Here is a 20,941-nt window from a genome sequence, read left to right as displayed (position 1 = left end):
ATTTTAAATTCTCAATGCTACCTTGGGGCAGTCTTTGCTTTTGACAGTGTCAATATTCAAAATAACCACCACCTCCAAAAAATAAATAAATTGGGGAAAAATATTTAATAAGCAAAATCAGATGAAAAATCTTCAGTGTGGGATGTTGATGCTATGTGACTATTCTCTTATCACTAATACTACCTAAGGACCTGATCCAGCTGCATAGAACTCTCACAGCTGTTGGCTCAATGGACCACTTAAGCACTCCAGCTGCAGAAATGATGCACAATTCTTGAGGGGAAATCACCCACCTTCTCCAGCTGCAGAATGCCTAATTGGGCATTCCAAGCTTTGCACTTGGCAGTTGGACTATCCAACATTGCTTGTATAATAGCTGAATTGTTGACAGTGTTCTAGAAAAAAAAAAAATCTCTTGAGAGGGCTTACAATGGCCCCTAGGGAATAATGAATATACACCCATGTTTTTTTGACTAATGTTGGAAGTGCTTTTTTAACTGGATGCAATAGATACTACATAGATCCTTGTTCCTACAAGTGCAGGTGATTTATATAAGTTTTACAATATTTGTAAAGTTTTTATGGATAATGACTCACTAATTATCACAGATTAAGAAACTTGACATATACACGGGATAACTCTTCCTTTTAAGTCAACCAATAATATTTCATTTCCTTCTCACTCCATTTTTATTTTTGCGAATACATATACATAAACCGTCTATAAAGTAGATTCCTAAACTCATTTTCATTTGATGTCCTTATCACTTGAAGCTCATCATGGAGTAGCTATAGCTACCAAGATAGAACCATAATTTCAACAAAACTCACAGAACTTAGGATCCTCTTAAATTGAAAACTGGAGCCTTCTAAGTATGGAAAGGCATGGTTAGGATGAAGGTTTTAAAAAATGAATTTTTAGATCTCTCCCACCCCCTCAAAATATTCCCTGTTGGAGAAGATGCAAAGGAGAATCTGTGCATGGAAAACTATAAGCACTGTTGTGTAAGAAGAAATTAGGCATGGAAAGGACAAGGAAAGAAGATAATATTGAGAATGTGTTATTTTCCACGTATTTCGTGAGCATTATTTTACTGTCTACACACAACAGCTCTCAGATATAAATAGCATTATTCCCATTTTATAGAGGAGGAAAGTTGAGGCCCATGGAGGTTAAATGATCAGATGACTAAATCAGTTAAGTGGTAGGGTCAGGACGTAAAGCCATACTGGTCTCCCTTGAAAAATCCATGCTTTTTTCCTATGCTCATCTGCCACTTAATTAGAATTAAGATGATGATGAAGAATTTGATATGAAAATCATCACCATTTGAAGCTCGTATAATTCAGCATACCATTCCAATTATAGATATAGTTATATCTAACAAATTTAATCAAAGTGGAGCCCAAAATATCTGAGAGAAACAACTAAAAATAAATGCTTATTCCATTTATCAGCTGTTAAACCATAAGGTCTTTCCTAATTCATTCATTTCTCAATGTCTCCCCAAATTCAGTCTCTTGGAAGAAAGTGTGAGCAGTGGGATTGAGGAAGGGTCCTTCTAGTTCAACAGAGTCCACAAGTAAAAACATTACAGGGTCAGAGATAAAAGCCCCTCTGTGTCCTCAAACCACAGTTCATTCACTGGAACTGGCCAATGTCCTAGAATGATTTTATTTCACTTTTGTTTTTCAGCTGTATGGATCTATGCTTGAAAAACATTACATGCATATCCCTTAATACATGGATGAAGACCCGTGTTAATTAATACATGGTGTTGGTCATGCTCATTCAACTCAGGTTACCAGGGTCACCAGCTCCGAGACCGTGTCAGCCAGATGGCTCCGCTCTGTTTCACTGCATGGGCAGCACCCCTTATACGTAACTGCGCAGTGAACTCACGCCTTCCACCAGAGTGTAGACAGTTCAGCCCAAACCTGCCATCAGCTCAAATGCAGATGATGGTGTTAATCCCACTGTCTTTATAAACAAAAAAGAGCACATCAATTTTCATAATATCATTTTCCATTTCCAATATGAACATCTCAGTAGTCTTTAATCAAGTCGTAATTTCTGAGTTTATTCCAGTCTCAGGGGCCTCAGAACTGTGCTTCGGGGCAGAGGGAGAATGGCTGGATAATGTGCTGGAGGACACAGGCAGCTCCAGCAGCAGACACGCTCTGGACACCCCTGGCTCCTTGAATCCCTCTCTTCCTACCTCTTCCTCTTCCCCAAAGATTGGGTTAGTGGCTTGGGTAACCTTCTGTTTCCCAATTTCCCTAGCAATATTTTATCAGGAGCTTCCTACTCATTTTACTAATTGCTAATTAACCAAGACCAATCCCTTAAGAATCCTTGACAATGTAAGTAAAAAAAAATATTCTCACTTCCTCTTCTTGTGTGAAGCGTGGGACAAAAGCCTGATGCCTTACTTCAATGTTGAGCTGAAGGCTATACATAAGAAATGTGTGTAACTCGGATGTCATGATGGGTTTAGAGTACTGAGAGAACAATTAAGAGTTCCTATTAAAAGTCCATGGCCTACTGAAAATTTCAGAACCTCTCTGTGGCATACAAAAGTGCTAACAATAGGGCTTCCCTGGTGGCGCAGTGGTTGAGAGTCCGCCTGCCGATGCAGGGGACACAGGTTCGTGCCCTGGTCCGGGAAGATCCCACATGCTGCGGAGTGGCTGGGCCCATGAGCCATGGCCGCTGAGCCTGCGCGTCCGGAGCCTGTGCTCCGCAACGGGAGAGGGCACAGCAGTGAGAGGCCTGCGTACCGCAAAAAAAAAAAAAAAAAAAAAAAAAAGGGCTAACAATAGCTGAATTAAAGGATACATACTATCTAACCACCAACTTTCAACAAATCATTGCAGAAATAAAGAACCACCAGTTAGGATACAAAACCTAAATAACCAAAACAGATATTCACCTAGTTTAGTTTGTTTACCGAGGAGCTCAGGGAATATTATTAAAATGTTACCATCTTTATGGGCTTTGGAAGGGGAAAAAAAGTTTTATGCAGTATACTCAAAATACCCAATCAACGGTAAACCTCAGTTCACTGGCAACATAAATGATGGTCATAAGTTATGAAATAAAAATTGAATCAAATTAAACCCCTGTGTCATGAAAGAAACGTTTTGGGGCAGAGCATAAGTGATCTAGGAATTAGATCAACAAAACCACATGGAATTCCATGATGTTGTTTAGGGTAGTAATCTGATTAAATTATATTGCTCCAAAGCAGGGAGGTGGGAAGGGAACTAATAGGGCAAACATATATTTTGTGAAAGGTACAATTCTAGGCATTTTACTGCTATCATCTAACTATATCATATCAACAAAGCTATGGGGTATGTATGATTATTTCTTTCTATTATTATTTGCAGGTTGAACTTGGTAATGTGGAGGAAATCTACTTTATCCAAAATGATTTTTTTAATCAAGTTCCAGAAGACATCATCTACAGGGCAGTCACAGGGCACAGAACCAAAGGGCACTCTTTTGGCAAAGCCCTAAGGTGTTTTATAAGGTGAACACAAAACACAATATTTGCTTTCTGGATGACACAACAAATTTTTAAATCTCAAGTGAGTAGAAAGAAAATATGCTTATGAGTATTTTGTATTAATATTACCATATTAAATGATTTCTCAAATTTAAAAATAAAAAATGAATTACTGAATCTGATGGATACCATGACTGTCCTATGAAGAAATTAAAAAAGCAGATATCTGAATCTTCCTTGTACCAAAAATAAAGACAGAGAGGACAGTGTGTATGTCTTCCAGAAAAATGCCAGTCATCCTTTCCTTATAACCCCTAAAATACTGAAATCAGATAAATCAATGCATGCTTAGTCTACCTACATAGCCTTTACTAGTCTGAGACACAGAAAAATGTTTGGGTTAGAAACAACCCAAAAATGGAAGGCTTCTTGCTGTCAAGAAGCCTCCTATATCATTGAGTTTGTTAGCAAAACTAACCCAGGTTTTTCTTTTTTGTTTAGTCATTCTTTGGAGTGCAACCCAAGGGCTAGGACTATTGCTCCATCGATTACAAAGAAGTGAACCCATGGATCACTTAAGTCAGTTTATTATTATGGCCAAACCTTCTTGAAATACTTCAACAACTGTGATGTGTGCTTGGTCAAATCCAAATCTCTCACAGAAGAAAATATAATAGCAAAGGCTTCAGTTGTTTTATGCTAATGGTCTTCTTTCTAACCTAAAAAAAAAGAAAAGAGGAACCATTTCTATAACCACGGAATCTGTCAAGCAAACACCATGAACTTGAACTGCCAGGGAGAAGACATGATGAACTCCAGCTCAGAATCATATTGAATCAGGTTCAATTCAGGACATAAAATAAAATGAAAAGCCCAAACTAATTAGATTGTAATGAGCAGTTCATATGCCTTATGTCATTTTATCACATGCAGTAGGTGCTGTATCCCTACAGTGAATGACTTCAAGCAAGTCACCAGCTTGTACTGTGTTCAAGAATGCTAATCAGAAGGAAAAGGGTCTTTTTATGACATGCTTGAAGAAAACAAGATTGATTGTAGCTTCTTGATCATAGCAGTGCCTGTGGAATGGCTTTATCTCTATTAAACTTCACTTGCGTTTCTGGAAAGCATGGAATGTCCTAATGAGACAGGCAGAAATAAAGGAGTTCATTAGTACAAAACTGCTAAAGTTGAAATGTCATGTAAGAAGTTGGGAGCTGATATTCCGAAGAATATTGAGTCTGGGTCTGAAACTCAAATGTCAGTAACAGGTACCATTTTGGTTTCCTCAGACTCTTCTTTCCACATCTCAACTACCACATTAGTGGTTCAGCGAATTACAAATTCTGAGGCCCAGAAGGACTTTACTTATTTCATTAAATATCTCACAGCAAAAAAAAAAAAAATCTATAATTGTCATAAAGTCCCAAAGTGATTTTCATTGTATGGTACCATGGCCATGAGGGAACCAGATGAAACTAAATAAAGAGAAACTAACAAAAGTAATTCCATTATCTACCCTTCCCTTGCTCTGCTTTGTATCTCTGCCAACGACATTTCTTGGTCTCCTCTGCCAACTGGACTTTGATAACTTTGGCCTAGGGGAGGCACTGGCAGAATCCTGGGAGAAGAAAAAAGAGGAGTCAGAGTATTTTCTTCTGCTCTTATTTCCACCCTTTGCAATGATTCTATCTTCTCTGTGATTCTACTCCATTAGAGAAACTCTTACCTCAGTGCTCACAGCTCCAGTAGGAAAGTCCCCACCTGGGTTCTAGCTCCCCAACCGTGGTCCTCATCTCTAAGCTGTGGAAACAGTGCCTCCTCTTTGTGCCCTTCCCATCTTGGGGTAGTAGTAACTTCCTACTATTTCTGATTTCTAAATCATCTCACCACCCCCTTGCCAACACTTCCATCATCTATGCAACCAACTCCCTGTGTTAAATTGCCTCTGTTTGAAACACCTAGAATGTTTTTTGTTTTCCTGCCTGGACCATGATGAATAGAATCTTTTTTTATTTACAAAATTCCTTCTCAGAAATAGTATTTCTTTTGAAACTATCCTCATAAGAAAATAATCAAGGGAAGAATAAAGAGGAAATAAAATAACTACTGGAAGAAAAAGCATTACATGAAGCTCTATGACAATTTTCCCACAATACAGTTATTTATTTGCACAATCTGTTGCAAGCTTCTTCTAAAATGGTGGCAATTAGGAATCCTTGAACACTTGAATGTCTGCGCACTTCTAACCTTCTGCAAATATTCTCTAAATAATTTGTTTACATTCTATTTAACTGCCACTTAATTTGCTGCTAAAATTATGTTTTCTGTTCATATTCAACATTATATCTTTGGTATTTTTGATGCAACACATACTAAATTTCATTCACAGTGTCTTAGTAAAAAGAAATAATTGTGAAATAAATTTCAAGGTCAATAATGGAAGGGGACTAGATTTCATATGAGTTGTAAGATAGATTTTGGTTAAGAAAATAAAGACACTCTCCACACCCCCCATTTTTTGTAACCAGTCTTCTATCTGAAGAAACTTAAGCCAACAAGAGAAGTCTTATTTGTGATTTAAAAAGAAGGGAACTGGGTAAATATTTAGCCTATCCCTAATTATCCTTTCTAATACTGAATATTTACATTTCCACATAGTTGGAATTTTCTCTCAGCGATTTGGCAAGTATAAGTTATCCTTGCCCTCCAGACTCCCAGGTTCTATAAGCAGAACATCAATAGTTCCATTTTTAAAAGGCTGCAGTTTTATTATTAACAATTAATACTGGTTTTAAACATGAATACTCTGACTTGCTGTAACTGCAGTTACTTTACATTTACATTAAATAATATTAATGCAGGAGGCCCTTCATTGCTCACTGATGCCAAAGTTATTATAGCCCCCAAAGCCTATTTTGAAATCCTCCCACCAAAATTCATTTAATACATCAGAAGTGCCCAACAGAGAACTATTGTGGCGAATTGCCCATGGTTTTTAAGTAGTGAAAATACAGGCATCTCATTTTTAATGTGGAAGGTTGGCCAGCCATCCATGGCTACCAGCAAACAATGACTGCTCTGACTCCATCTCGATAACAGCCTGGTCAGATCCAGGCTTAGCCTTACCTCTCTTCACTCCAGCATATTATGAATGTCCAGATAACATTTTGAATTTAAACCATGTCTTACAAAATCAACCTGAGGAGATAAACCTGATCCCCAGGGTTTTTCCCTGGAGCTAGAAAGATCCAAGAAAGATTAGAGCCACTCCCAATAAAAGCCTCAACTTCAAAGAAGCTGAGAGATTTAACTAACAATGGTGATGTCTTCCTACTGAAAAGGGGTGAGTGTTTTATGTTGCTAGGGCTGCCATAAGGATATGCCACAGACGGGGTGGCTTAAACAACAGAAATTTATTTTCACACAACTCTGGGAACTAGAAGTCCGAGATCAAGGTGACGGCAGGGTTGGTTTCTTCGGAGGCCTCCCTCCTTGGCTTGCAGATGGCCGCCTACTTGCTGTGCCCTCGCACTGTCTTTTCTCTGCGCAAGCTCACCCTTGGTCTCTCTGTGTTTCCAAATTTCCTCCTCCTATAAGGATGCCAGGTGGATTGGATGCAGGCCTGCCCTAACAATCCCATTTTTATTTAATTACCTCTTTAAAGTCTCTGTCTCCAAATCCAGTCACATTCTGAAATAATCAGGGTTACAGCTTCTACATATGAATTTGGGGGTAGTGGTGTGGGGAGACGGGATACAATTCAGCCCATAACAATGAGGCTGGAAGAAGTTATCTTCTTTGACCCTGTACTCTCTTTTCTGAAAACTTTTCCTCCCTTGGTGTTTCACTCATCCAATATCTTTATTCTTAAAGATCCTTTACTCTTCAGTTCTAGCAAAACTCCTTAGAATAGGATGTGAAAACTCATGTCACACTATGATTTAAATGATAACTAAGTCTTGTGTATTAACTTTTTCAAGTATATTTGCTTTGAAATAGGGGTTGAGCATTAATTTAAAAGAATAAAATTGTGTTTGTGAAATTGCAGGCACCAGCAACCCAAACCAATGTAGTATTTTGTGTCTTTCCATAGTCTTTGCAATCACATCACATCTGGAGCCATCTCAGACACCTGCTTGAAAAGTCAGCTTTGGTCCTTGTCCTACTACACTACCATCATTATCATTCAAGCCTACCTGACATTTTCTTTATTATGGTACATTCATTGAGTGCCAGTGGGATGCTACATCCAAGGAAGCTGCTAAAAGTTGGTAAGTAGTTCTTGAATACAAATCTCCAACCCAGAGCTGCTAGAAATTATGTTTATGATTCAATAAAGGGGTTTTTTTGAGTATTGCCTAAACTGTGCCCCAGCATGACCCAAGTGGACTAATCCTGCTAGGGGTACTATTTTGGGATATCATAACTCTAAGCTTCTGGCTATTTCTAGTCATTAAACATCCCATGGAACTTTTCATAACACTAAGAGTATTTAATTCCCAGCTTCTGGCCAAATTCCAACTGGAAAAATTATGTTCTGCTTACTGTACCTAAATTCTCATGTGGAATTATGAGAGATTCATTGTCTTATGATATCATCTACAGAATTAAATTGTAATCTATAGACTGTGCTGTATAGTTTGTAACACGGGAGAATGCAGGTGTTATATAAATCTATAAGTTGTATTACCAGTCAAACTCAATTCAGTCACTACATTTCTTCAGGGTCTTTGAAATAATGTGCATGTTAAAATGCAGTTGATAAGTGCTAAATTTTATGTTGTCTTAAACCACAGGGAGTAGAACCCAGGAGTTCACCATAAGAGACTCTTCTAACAACAGGAAAATAGAGCCTCTTTGCCTGAATTTCATTATTGTTCACGTTCTTGCTTGGGAATTCAGTTTCTACTCAGAAACACACAAAATGTTACAGGCAACTTGAAATCATTAGGTTCTTTTGATTATATGGGAAGTTAAGAAGAACAAAAGCCTGGTCTTCTAATACACCATACCCACATGAGTGAAGTTTCCAGTTTCCAGTTAGAGGGGAAAAGAACACCAATTTTTCAAAGGTCTGGTCACCCAACATTCAAAAGATTAACAGAATTTTCTCAATGAGGAGTTTCTACAACCCAAAAGGCCTTAAATGGGCCAGGAGTAACCGCGGCTTTTGCCCGAGGGGGGTCTGGCAGGCATCTAGTGCCAAGGTCAAGGGATGGGATGGGGGACCAGAAACACTGGCACTGGGTGAGGGCACCAGTAGAGGACACTGAGAGGGAGACTGCTAGCTTTGGCCAGTCTCAGCTTCACAGACAAAAGGGACTCAACTTGCCCCCATATAACAGTAACGGGAGGTGCCGTGGAGCCAGGTGAGGGGCATTTGTTCTCATTACTGTTCAAGTGACCTGACATCTCGTGGGCAACATGGACAGATAACTAATCCTTTTAAGCTGGAGCAGAGGAAAATGTTCTTTGCAGAACATCTAGACTTATTCTCTGATTGTGATTCCTATTTAAATGACTTCAGGAGTTTCCTGTGTCCAACCAGCTGTCCCAGGTGAGGTCTGCATCTGCATGGTCCCACCAGGATGGAGCAGCCATCCCTATCCCGTCCCTGGAAGAGGGCCTCCAGAACAAAATGTAATCGTGTCTCTTTGGAACCCTTTTATAACTCTTACATCAAGAACACAGAACTCATATATCCAACCTGCATCCCTAGACCACATGTGGAGCCCTGATTCTCTTGATCCCTGTACAGAGACAATGGGAAACAGAAATCCTGGAGCCTCGAAATTTAGTTCATTTACAAATTTATTTTTCTCCTACTTAATTGTGTTTTATTACTCTCCAAATAACATTCTGACATGGCTAAACAGAACTCCAAATGGAATAGATCTCCAAATATTGATTGAACTGATTTCCTTCTGGTCAATAGGACAGTAAATAGCATGTCTCATCAATTCAAATGTGAGAGACTTGATCTAAACTAAGATAGTTTAGGAAAATCGAGTTACAAATCTTTAAAGAACCAGTATATATTTGGTATTTTATTGTACATTTAATTCCAAAAATTTTCACCCTTTCTCAAGAAAATATAACAAACTGGAAAACTATAAAAATGTATTTGGTGAAAGTCTAAGAGTTATATTCTCATTTAAGCTGTTTCCACTTTTTCCCCCCTCTTCAAATTTTGAAGCCCTGTCTTTAAAACTGTTACATACCCAGAAGGGTTGGCAGAATTAGGACTGGAAAAAAATAGGATATGATTTGTAAAATTATCTTCATATATTTGAATAAGGTATGCTTCCCCCTCTCAAACTTATTCTGTAAAATGGCTCTTATAGCAGTTGTTAACACCATAGCGTGAATATGAGGCAATGTGCTATCTCTCTCAGTAATATTTGCATTTTGGATCTCATTTCTAATTGTGGAATGAAATAATCTGTTCCAGATAAAAGAATTTTAAGTGTAAGCCCAGAAATTATTTTTGAGCTCTACTTGATCACCTTTTTTTGGTAGCTTGAAGGGAAGACTCACAGAAAGTAGTTTTTCTTGAGAGAATATTCTCTTCCTGCCAATTTTGCTTTACAAAACTACATTGTTTTACATTATGTATGTTAATCAATGCACTTGGAGACTGTAGGGAGCTGGAAGGACTTTAAAGTTTATCTAATCCAATCCCCTCATCCAACGACTTTAAAATAATAAATCTACAGCCATGTTTAAACTAATCTTTGATATAAACAACTCACTGTTTCATAATGGTCTTTCTCCAGATGAATCTACATCAAAGCCATGATTAGTAACTGTCTCTAGTGCATGTGTCTTTATATTTAGACATGTCCATTTGCACAAGCACAGAAACGTGGCTGGTGAGGTGATGCTATAGAACCACCCACATGGATTGTGTGCTGCAAGTTGTTTTCTCCAGGATGGTGATAGATGTAAGCAATGTGTGATCTCGAATCTCATCTCCTTATTGGCCAGTAGTAAACACGTGTGCAAGAGCAGTCTGGGGTCAGGGATGAAAATGTGACCCTTGAAAGAGAGAGGTTGACAGGCCACCTGGGGAAAAGCCCCTGATCGAGCTTCATTGGCATAGCGCTCTAACCAAGGGGCTCACCAGACACAGATACATACCAGTAGGCACACACCCATCTTAAGATGAAATCACTTAACCATCACTGGCTCACTTTTCAGCAAATGAATGTTAATGCATTATCAAGTTTCCAAGCAATTACTCAAATCATTAGAATGTGCTAGGTCTCTCTTTCTCTTTTACTAAAGAGTGTGTTGTTGACTGGTGTTGTGAATGACCCACTTAAGGAGGTGGAGTTTATTCTTATTATTCATAACAGACTTCACATAGGCCCTGGTGTACTCTACAAGGCTTGACGCTCCAAAGCTAGAGATCACAAGTTACCCGTGACCTGATGGAATTTATTTATTTATTTTTATTTTTTATTTTTTTGCAGTACGCGGGTCTCTCACTGCTGTGGCCTCTCCCGTTGCGGAGCACAGGCTCCGGATGCGCTGGCTCAGCGGCCATGGCTCACGGGCCCAGCCGCTCCGCGGCATGTGGGATCTTCCCGGACCGGGGCATGAACCCGCGTCCCCTGCATCGGCAGGCGGACTCTCAACCACTGCGCCACCAGGGAAGCCCTGGAATTTATTTTTTTAATGACTGTATTTCATCTTAACTCATGTTGTCATGTGGAGCCGTGACATCGCCTAAATGTAGTTAAGCCATAAACGGTACCATACTCTCCTGTTAAAATATTATGAGTATCTTACTAGGCTCCTGTAGCCTTTAATAAGAGGCAAAGAGAGAATCCAGATTTCTACATTTCTCTTTTTCCATGGTAGACATGAACTTAGCATGCTTTCAAGAAAAGACTACAATTGTATGATTATATAACAAAGGTAATTTTGTTCAGGATTTTGAATGAAGGAATTCAGAAAATAAAATGCAAACAATATAGAAATCTCTAAATCTTAAAGAGCTTGAAATCTACTTTAGAGCTTTATCTACTTTATTTTACATGTGTGGAATAAGAATACATCTCGAGGAAGTAAATGTAAGACCCTCCCCAACTCTTAGTTAGGACACTGATGTCCCAATCTTGTCATTGTTGTTTTCAATTACCAGGCATTTGCCCAAGAGGGACATATTAAGCAATATAGCACCAACATAGAAAGCAGATGCCTGTAGTTTGCCAGAAATCCAGAAGCCCACTGCCATCTCAGGAGGTCTGTTCCAAAGCAGCTCTGAACAGGGCAGTGTGTCATTTGAAGGGGGTAGGACTGTTCCAAGACCTTCAGTAAAATTCAAGCCTGCAGAACAGTGACCCAGACCTTCACTGCAGTAGATCTTTCCAAAGGGAATCTAATGCCAGCTAACCATCCTAGAGGATAATTCCTGTGCTCTAGATCCACTGTGCTCTAAGTCACCAGTGATAGCAGGAATCATAATGCAGAACTCCCTGATACCAGAGGGTCTAGAACACAATCTTACATGTAGTAAGTGCTTAACAAAATATGTTTATTTAAGAATATTGCATGTTTAACAACTTAGTTGACATTATCACCGTCTTCATTCACTTTTATTCCAACTGCACCAAGAGCCCAGCAGGAACTGATCTCTTGCTACTTAGATTCCTGAGTCTAGAAATTGAGTGAGTCATACAGCAAGCTTAGAAAGAGAATGCTGTTTGGACTATCTGGGCTAGTATGCAAAATCTAGCTAATGGTTAATTCAATCCATCCTCCATATAAACTGGGAGAAAGATAAATTCAAAAGATATGAAAAAGATGGGACAGGGAAACAACAGCTTTTGAGGTCTCGAATTTATTTATATCAAAGCAGGTTCAGGGCTTCCCTGGTGGCGCAGTGGTTGAGAGTCCGCCTGCCGATGCAGGGGACACGGGTTCGTGCCCCGGTCCGGGAAGATCCCACATGCCGCGGAGCGGCTGAGCCCGTGAGCCATGGCCGCTGAGCCTGCGCGTCCAGAGCCTGTGCTCCGCAATGGGAGAGGCCACAACAGTGAGAGGCCCGCGTACCGCAAAAAAATAAAAAAAAAAATAAAAAAAAAAAAAAAGCAGGTTCATTATTTATATCTATTTGATATAAGATTACTCTCCAGATCCAAAAGGAGTGACTTTTGGAGAAAACAGAACAATACAACCACACATTCATTCAGATAACTAAAATCTACGCAGAATATGTTGGTTAATTTGCCTGCCATGCCCAATTCTAGCTGAAATTGTCCTGTTCACAGTTCCCTGCATGGGAAATAGTCTTAGGCTGTTTTGTGCATAAGTTCGTCCACTGATACAACCAGTAATAGAGACCATTGGCCAAGAAGGAACCAATACATTTCTTTCTCCTAAATTATTTCTAGGAGATGCATTCCGATGGGGGTGGTTGCTAGACCTGATAGATCGTGAGTACGGTCAGGGTCAGTGGCCATGTTGGGTCACACCCAGAATAGCTAAGCTGAGAAACACTCTCCAGTAAGAGCCTGACCTACTTCAAACAGAGGTTTTCACGAAATCCAAATGCCTTGATGAGAAAAGCACCCTCCATAGCTTCCAGGGTTCAATCTCAGAAATACCCAAACTTTTAAAAAAGAAAAATGTTCAGGCTAATGAAAGGATAAAGGCCTTATAGATGGAGAGATAAAGACAAGTTTTGAAATTCAGGGACAAATTAAATCTAAAAATATCAAAAATTAAATTTATTTCATGTTTCCCTTAAACACACGAATGGATGTAATGTGATAACCACAGTATATGCCACCAATAGCGATAGCACCAAAGAGAATTAATATCTAATTTTGTAAAAGTTATTTGGGGGTTTAATTTATGTAAACACTATTTGTTAGTACACTTCATCCTGCACTATAGTTTAGTAGGCAACAAAAACTTCAGTGCCAAGATACTAGCCAAGAGGATCTGGAATAGAAGCTCTAGTAGGCCCCTCTGGCTAAACTGGAGATAGTTACAACGTCATTGAAATGATGTGTACATGATTTTGCAGAAGTAACACCAGCACCGGGCATTTACAAATATGCTTAATTCTCCAAAACTTCTACAAATGTTTAAGGATAGAAATAGAAAATGATGCTTTAAACTAAAAGCAGCCTTGCAAGTAATTACATGCCCCTTTGCTCAGGGTGATAAATTACACTTGCTCATGCTTTTTATACTTTTTCTATGACTTATGAGAAGATTACAGGTAATTTTTTTCTTTCCATTGATGCTAGTAAAGTTGCAACCAGGCCGTCCATGTCTGTCTGGGACAAAACAACTTTGATTGTGATCTGGAGCCAAAACAGGTGGTGAGCGAATGTAGCAGCTAAGATGTTAGACTGAAAACTAAGGAGGGGGTGGGCGGGTGGAGTAGAGAATCACCAAAGACCAGTTTGCCACTGGGAGGACAGCTGTGTGAAATAAAACTCAACTATGATCAAAATTGCAATTGACAACCTGAAGACAAATGGAGAGCCGGGAGACAGACAGCTCATTGAGGAAGCTTGGCACCCACGAGTTTAGCCAGAGCACTGTGTAAGGAAAATAGAATGCAGATGGGGAGAAAAGCAGCGGAGACGTGGTAAGAGAAGGGAATGTAAACATCAAGTCCATCAGGTGAACTTGAATGCATTGTGCAGGGTATGAGGCTGGGTCTGCTGGGTTCAGAACTGGTCTTCAGGGAAGACCATCCTCAGCATGAACATGACTTTCTTCCATGGCCACAGAGCACATGCCTTTTCACCACCTTCCCAGGTAAATTATACTTTGCTTCATGACTATCCTCTCACCCAGGCATCCCAGTTCAAAGATCTTTCATGGCCACGTGTTCTTTCATAGTGACCATGGCGCTCTCAATGTCCCAAGCAAAGGATCATTTTGGAAAGATTACCCAAATATGCATTCTGTTGCTATTTCTCTCACAACTCACGATTATTTTTGGAAGAGGGAGTCTCTCCATTGCTATGACCTCTACCTTTGTCCATACCTTGATTTTGTGCTAGCCTTGGACTGGCGAAGTCACATCTACTGTGTCTCTTGTTTTAATGTAAAGTTATTCCAATGACTTCACAAGAGGGTTTTTTTCCCCTTTTAGAATCTTAAAATTTAAAAAGTTGTTTGTGGACAGCTAGTACAACTTCCCTCTCCTGTAGGAAATCATCAATCAGACTCAATCTTACTATCCACTGTGGGAGAGGTCTTGCTATAAAGTTCTTTTATAATATTGATTCTCAAATAGTTCTATTTATTTATACTTCTACTGTTAAAGAAACACACATACAACCTGTTCTTCATGATAGTCCTACATATATGTAAAGATGGTAGTCATTTCTTTAATCTTCTCTTCTAAAGGTTAAGTTATCCTGGTCCCTTTTCTGATTTAACTTACAAGATAATTTCTACAATTTTCACCATCCCAGCCATTCTTTTATACACACAATCCTTTCTGCCAGTGCTCTTCTTCAAATGTGGTACCCAGACCCTAGTATAGTCCAAGCAATACTGAGAAATAGGAGATTGTAATTTCACACACACACACACACACACACACACACACACACACACTATATATATATATATATATATATATATATATATATTTTTTTTTTTTTTTTTTTTTTTTCCGGTACGCGGGCCTCTCACTGTTGCGGCCTCTCCCGCTGCGGAGCACAGGCTCCAGACGCGCAGGCTCAGCGGCCATGGCTCACGGGCCCAGCCGCTCCACGACATGCGGGATCCTCCCGGCCGGGGCACAAACCCGCGTCCCCTGCATCGGCAGGCGGACTCCCAACCACTGCGCCACCAGGGAAGCCCCAAAATAGATATTTTAAAAAATCTATACAGACTAAGATCTTGCTAGCTTCTTAGTAGCTACTTTATACTCTCGGCTTATACTGAATGTGTCATCACCTAAAACCTAGCTTTTTTCTTTTCTGCATTATCAATAGCTGTTATTTTCCATCTTCTGAAGATAACCATGTGGATGAAGGAGGATTATGACTTAGTGTTCAAACATGACCCAAAAGGCAAAATCAAGAGATGGATCCATGCTGAACCCCAAAATTTAATGAATGGCCATCAGCCTTTACCAAAGAATGCTAGATATCATCTGTTTGGCTTACTTCCATCACACTGGGGCCAAGACAGTCCATGGGTTTAAGGAGACCGGTTGCTTGGGGTCAGAGCATTGGTCTGGAGATCCTGAAATTTCTGCCGAAGGTTAGAATGATTTCTGGAATCTAGGGCAAGTTCAAACCTGCGGGGGCTTCCAGTGTCCACGCTATGAAGACACTTTGGATTTCAGAGAATGAAATTTGGCAAAGAGAATGCATAAGAGTGTCTTGAGAAATAATAGCTTCAACCAGGATATATGGTAGCTGGTATGAAAGGCAAATTGCAAGGCATCAATTAATGAGTGAGTAAAGAGAGAGAGAGAGAAGACAGAAGATAGTAAGGTCCAGAGAAAGTTTTCTGTTTGTATCTCTGGGTGATGGAAAATAAAAACATCTGTGAACAGAAAGAAGGAGCTAATGGAAAGAGGAATCACTCATGAAATTGTGGGATCCCAAAGTGGAAGAGAAGGGTGTAGGTACACACAGAGTGGCTATGCCAACAGCCCATTTGAAGCAGCAGCCTCTCAGAAGAGGCCCAGGGCAGTGAGAGCACTAGACTAAGAGTCCAAAGGCCTGCGTGTTAGTCCTAAATCTGCCCCCAATCCACCGTGCAAACCTGGGCCAGTGCCTCGTCTCTCTGAGCCTCTGTTTGCTCAGGGATAAGGGAGGTGGCCTGGATCCTTCTAGCTCGTAACTGACCAGGAACAGGTAGAACCTAGAGATGTGGAGAAGAAGAAGGACGAAGGGAAAGGAAGATCTAAGTAACCTGCGTGTTCTCAGGAACTTAATAAGCAGCATAACCTGATAACGGTGGTGGTGAGGGCAACACATGGGGTACTGGATAGAATGAGGATCGGCAGAGGGAGCGCCAGGGTACAGCAAGGCCAGGAGAGACCTCGGCACAGCAGAGTGGCTAAAACCTTGGGAGTCAGACCATTTCCAAATTCTGGCTCAGCCACTTCCAGGTTATGGGACCTTGGACCATCTGCTTAATCCCTCTAAACCTATTGCCTCATCTGTAAAATGAGGATAATGGTTCCTTTGTGATTAGTATAAGAAAGTAAGGGATTAATGAAGGAATTCAATAAGATAACATATGTATAGTACTTACCTTATTGCTAGGCCTTGAAGTGGTTTGAAACAAGCTCAGTGCAGTTTAAATAAATAGAAGAAGAACACAGCTGAGGGTAAATAATGGAAATCCATGTGACCTCCAACCACGGGAGTCTATAACTTTCCCTTGTACTGTCTGTCTGTCATCTTGAAGTGAGAGTAGGTAAGGCAATGAATGAAAAGGATTCAGAGTTTGGTGGAAGCAGAGGAGGAAGTTAAAGTGTTTGGGGAGGGCAGACAGATGTGTGACTGACCAACAGGCAGAGAAGGAAAAGGGAAGGGCCATTTGACTGGAAACCAAAGGGAAGTGCACAATTCCAGGGGCTGAAGGCCTGGGGGGTGAGAGTCTCCAGTTCAAAAGAGATATGTGAAGCCCGAGCTTTGGAAGATGTGGTCAGGAAAAGGAAACACAAAGGGTAAAAAACTGAAAAGGGTCAAAGAGAAAAGTTAAAAAAAAGAAAAGAAAAAAAGGAGAGAAGGAGAGAGACAAGACAAAGCAAGATGTAAAGAAAATTTCTGGAATGACCGATGTTTTTTAAAAACTGTTTTCCTGGCAAATTAATTTTATTGTATGATGTTTTATACTTTTTAAATATTTTACACGTGGTGACCTAAATCAGAAGAAAATCTAAAAAAGAGTGGCTATATGTATATGTATAACTGATTCACTTTGCAGTACAGCAGAAACTAACACATTGTAAAGCAACTATACTCCAATAAAAACTAATTAAAAAATAAAAGTAAAAATAAATAAATAAATATTTTATAACGTGTAATGTATTATTAGTTAAATCAAAATATTTAATCAAGATAAAGTAGTAATAAAACACAAATAGTGGCACTAGAGAGGAAGTAGCTCAGAGGATGACTTGGTCCCTGGGTCCATCTCTTGAAGAGGAGGGAAAGTCAAGTTCCCTGGAGACACAGAGGCCAAGGATCCTTACCTTGTACTGGGCATGTTTGCCTTCCTCATAAATTTGAAGAGGCATTCACAAGTATTTTTCGTGCTGGTGGTAGGATAACCATATAAGTAAGCCTGCTGAAAACCACCATCTAGATTCATTAGCAAATGCCTCAATTATCGTAACTTACAGAGCACTTACTCAAGTGCCAGGCACCACTCAACACTATTTTATTTAATCCCCACCAGAAAAGCCTAGGAGAAAGGGACTGTGAATTTGCACATTTTGCAGATGAACCGAAGCACAGAGACGTAACCTCACTTGCCTGAAGTCACTGAGCCAGGCAGTGGCAGAGCCAATACTGACTTCTCAGCCCCTGCGTTCAACGGTCAGATAATAGAGAAATTGCAACGCAGAGACAAACTCTCAGCAAATTGTTTTATGTTTTTCAATTGAAAGAAAATTCATGAATCATAATTTTTTTCTCTTAACATTTTACTTTGTGCAATTCTACAGCCCATCTTTCCTGGAATAACTTCCGATATTCACCTGAGGTTTTAGCACCTTGTCTAGAAGAGTGTACTGGGGGGTCCAAGGTGGAAAAATTAAAATAAAATAGTAACTGCAAAATGTTGAACAAACTTGTCCAAAAATCTCAGTTTTTCAAGATAGCAAATTTTGAAAAACTTTATTATAAAGTCCTGAAAATGTAATTGTATCTTGGTAACACTATTAAATATGTATACTGTGGTCTTTTTGACAATTGTATTAATCCCTTTACAAAGCCTTCAGAAGTTCCATCACAGAAGCATGGATGCTGTTTTGATCTATTTATTACTCTTAAGTGTTCAGAGAACTGTCCCTATTTTCTAATTAACACTTTTAAAGATAAAAAGCCATGTATTAAATCAATCTGAATGATGGTTGTTTGTGAATCCCACAAGATAAGGCAATTTGCATGTTCACTTTGTACTTACAAACTAAATCTGCGCATCTCCAAAGCAGCCCCTTATAATGTAAACCTTTTGTGAGTATTTGTAACTTGAAAGAAAGTTTGGCCTACTACAGAAGCAGTGCCAATTATCTGAAGGGCTTCATTACCGAACATGATTAAGATGCAAAGATACTGGGTTGTTATTTCATATTGTTTGCTATGGAATTTGAGGAAATGACTTTTAAAGCATCCAGGATTATAGATTATTACCTTTTTATGGGAAACTAAAACAACTCATTTCCCCCAACAGTTAACTGCTTTCAAAAGTAGCCGGTTGCCACTCACTAGGAGTAAAATTCCTTTGATATGAATTAAATTGCTTGCTGATGAAATGCACCTTTCAGCGACCTGTTTGAGTTTCAGCTGATGCTGTAGCATACTTCGTGATGTGAATTCCAGCATTTGTGCTAAATCACAGTGGTGATTTATTATTGGATTTTCAGTTCTGATGACTCAGCACTGTAAGATGTTTACCAAATTAGACTTTCAAGAACAATGGCACTGGTCTCATTAAATAGCAGCCTTTGTTGCCAATACAGGCTATTATTTCCACATGGTTACGGTGTGGTGTGTTCACACGTGGGGCACTCATCAGATAGGGTTTCTTTGCTTTCGCAGGATCTGTCTTCATTGAGCTTTACGTGCTCAATCCACTTTGAAACCATGTGTAAAAGCCCCAGTCTTCAAAATGCAAAAAAGAATCCTTTAATTTTTCTAAACAGTTCAACCTGTGCTTTCCCTTTGCCAAATAATTCAAGAAACCAGAAAGATCATATTGGCTAGTGAAAATGGTATCAGATTTTTCTACAACAGTCGACCTCTCTTGCACGGCTCTGTAAAAGATGTGAAAAAAAACTATTGGGGCACCCTATTCTGAGACGGTGATGCTGACTTTTCCTGGGAAAAAGCAGGGGATTTTTTTTCTTTATTCAACACGTATTTATTGACGGTCCACTGCATATCAGGTGTTGTTATCCTGTTGTAGGTGCCGCAGATAAAAATGTAAACATGAAATCCTTGTCTTCATGGGGTTTACTTTCTAGAGAAGATGACAAACATAAAACAAATAACTCAATAAATATAGAAAATAATATCAGCTCACAATTTCTACAGGTGCTAGGTATGGCCACGAAAATTCAAATGTTTCAAACCTCAACAAAAGCGAGGGAACTAAGGCTTGCTTATCCCAAGAGTGATATTGAGCTTATTTTAACAAGAAGGAGCTTCTTTTATAATACATCTTTACTACAGCAACTGCTTCTTAGGAGCCCATGCACAGATTTCATATTTTAGGTTCAGTTACAAATTTGACCTCATCATCGTAGCACTTTCCAGCACTTTATACTCTTGAGTCTGAATTGAAACCATCAGAGGGTGCACCTTTGTCGACTATTCTGGGCACGTTTACTTGTGATCCAGCCCATAGAAAGAGCAACTACACAATCTTTTTGAGGCCTCATCTATCACTATTATTAGATGATTAACAAAATCATACTTCTTTTCTTTATTATGTCATGATTATAATGAGACTAAATATGGACAACTCAAATCCTAATGCAATGGATCTCAGAATTTAGCGCTTTTTTTCCCCCTGAAAAACACATGGCAAGTGATATTCACACGTGGGACACCGTTACGTGGACCTTTAAGGATTTATGCGATCCCTGGGACATTAGTTATACCTCCACCTTCTTCTCATTCATGCAAGAATGCAAATGGGAATATCAGTGAGTGGGAATGAAATTCTTATAGGAATAACTTTGAATACTCTACTTGAATTTATTTTTTAAATTAATTTTTATTGGAGTATAGTTGATCAAATTTATTTTTAAGTAAATCCTTTGAAAACAATTATTAATCACAAATTACTTGTGAACCATCTCCCAAAGAATCACAAGTGTGCATGCCACAACAGTGTATTTAGAACCACTGACCCAGGTAGACTGATTCTTCTAAAGTTGGATAATCATATGTGATCTGAATTTTTAGAAATTCATTATGCAGCTAAATACCAATAACCACAGAGAACCACTGCCATAATTTAAGCACTTAATTTGCCTTATTACTATCGTTTTCTCCTACTTGGCTTCCTTTCTCTCTTCTGTATGAAAGATTTGATGGTAGACGAGGGCGGGGTTGCTGGTTAGCTCCCCCTGAAGCAGGTACTTTCATTCTGGCAGTTGCTGTGTCTTTCAGACCACCACTGACAAGGTGTTGATATATGGAAGTAGTTACCTCGGGTTGACTGTTCCTGCAGCCAGGCCGGGATCACTC

Source organism: Aethalodelphis obliquidens, unplaced genomic scaffold (genome assembly GCF_003676395.1).
Source record: "Aethalodelphis obliquidens isolate GAN/ISIS:26980383/991018 unplaced genomic scaffold, ASM367639v1 scaffold2, whole genome shotgun sequence".
Classification (NCBI taxonomy): domain Eukaryota; kingdom Metazoa; phylum Chordata; class Mammalia; order Artiodactyla; family Delphinidae; genus Aethalodelphis; species Aethalodelphis obliquidens.
This window is presented reverse-complemented; position numbering follows the sequence as displayed.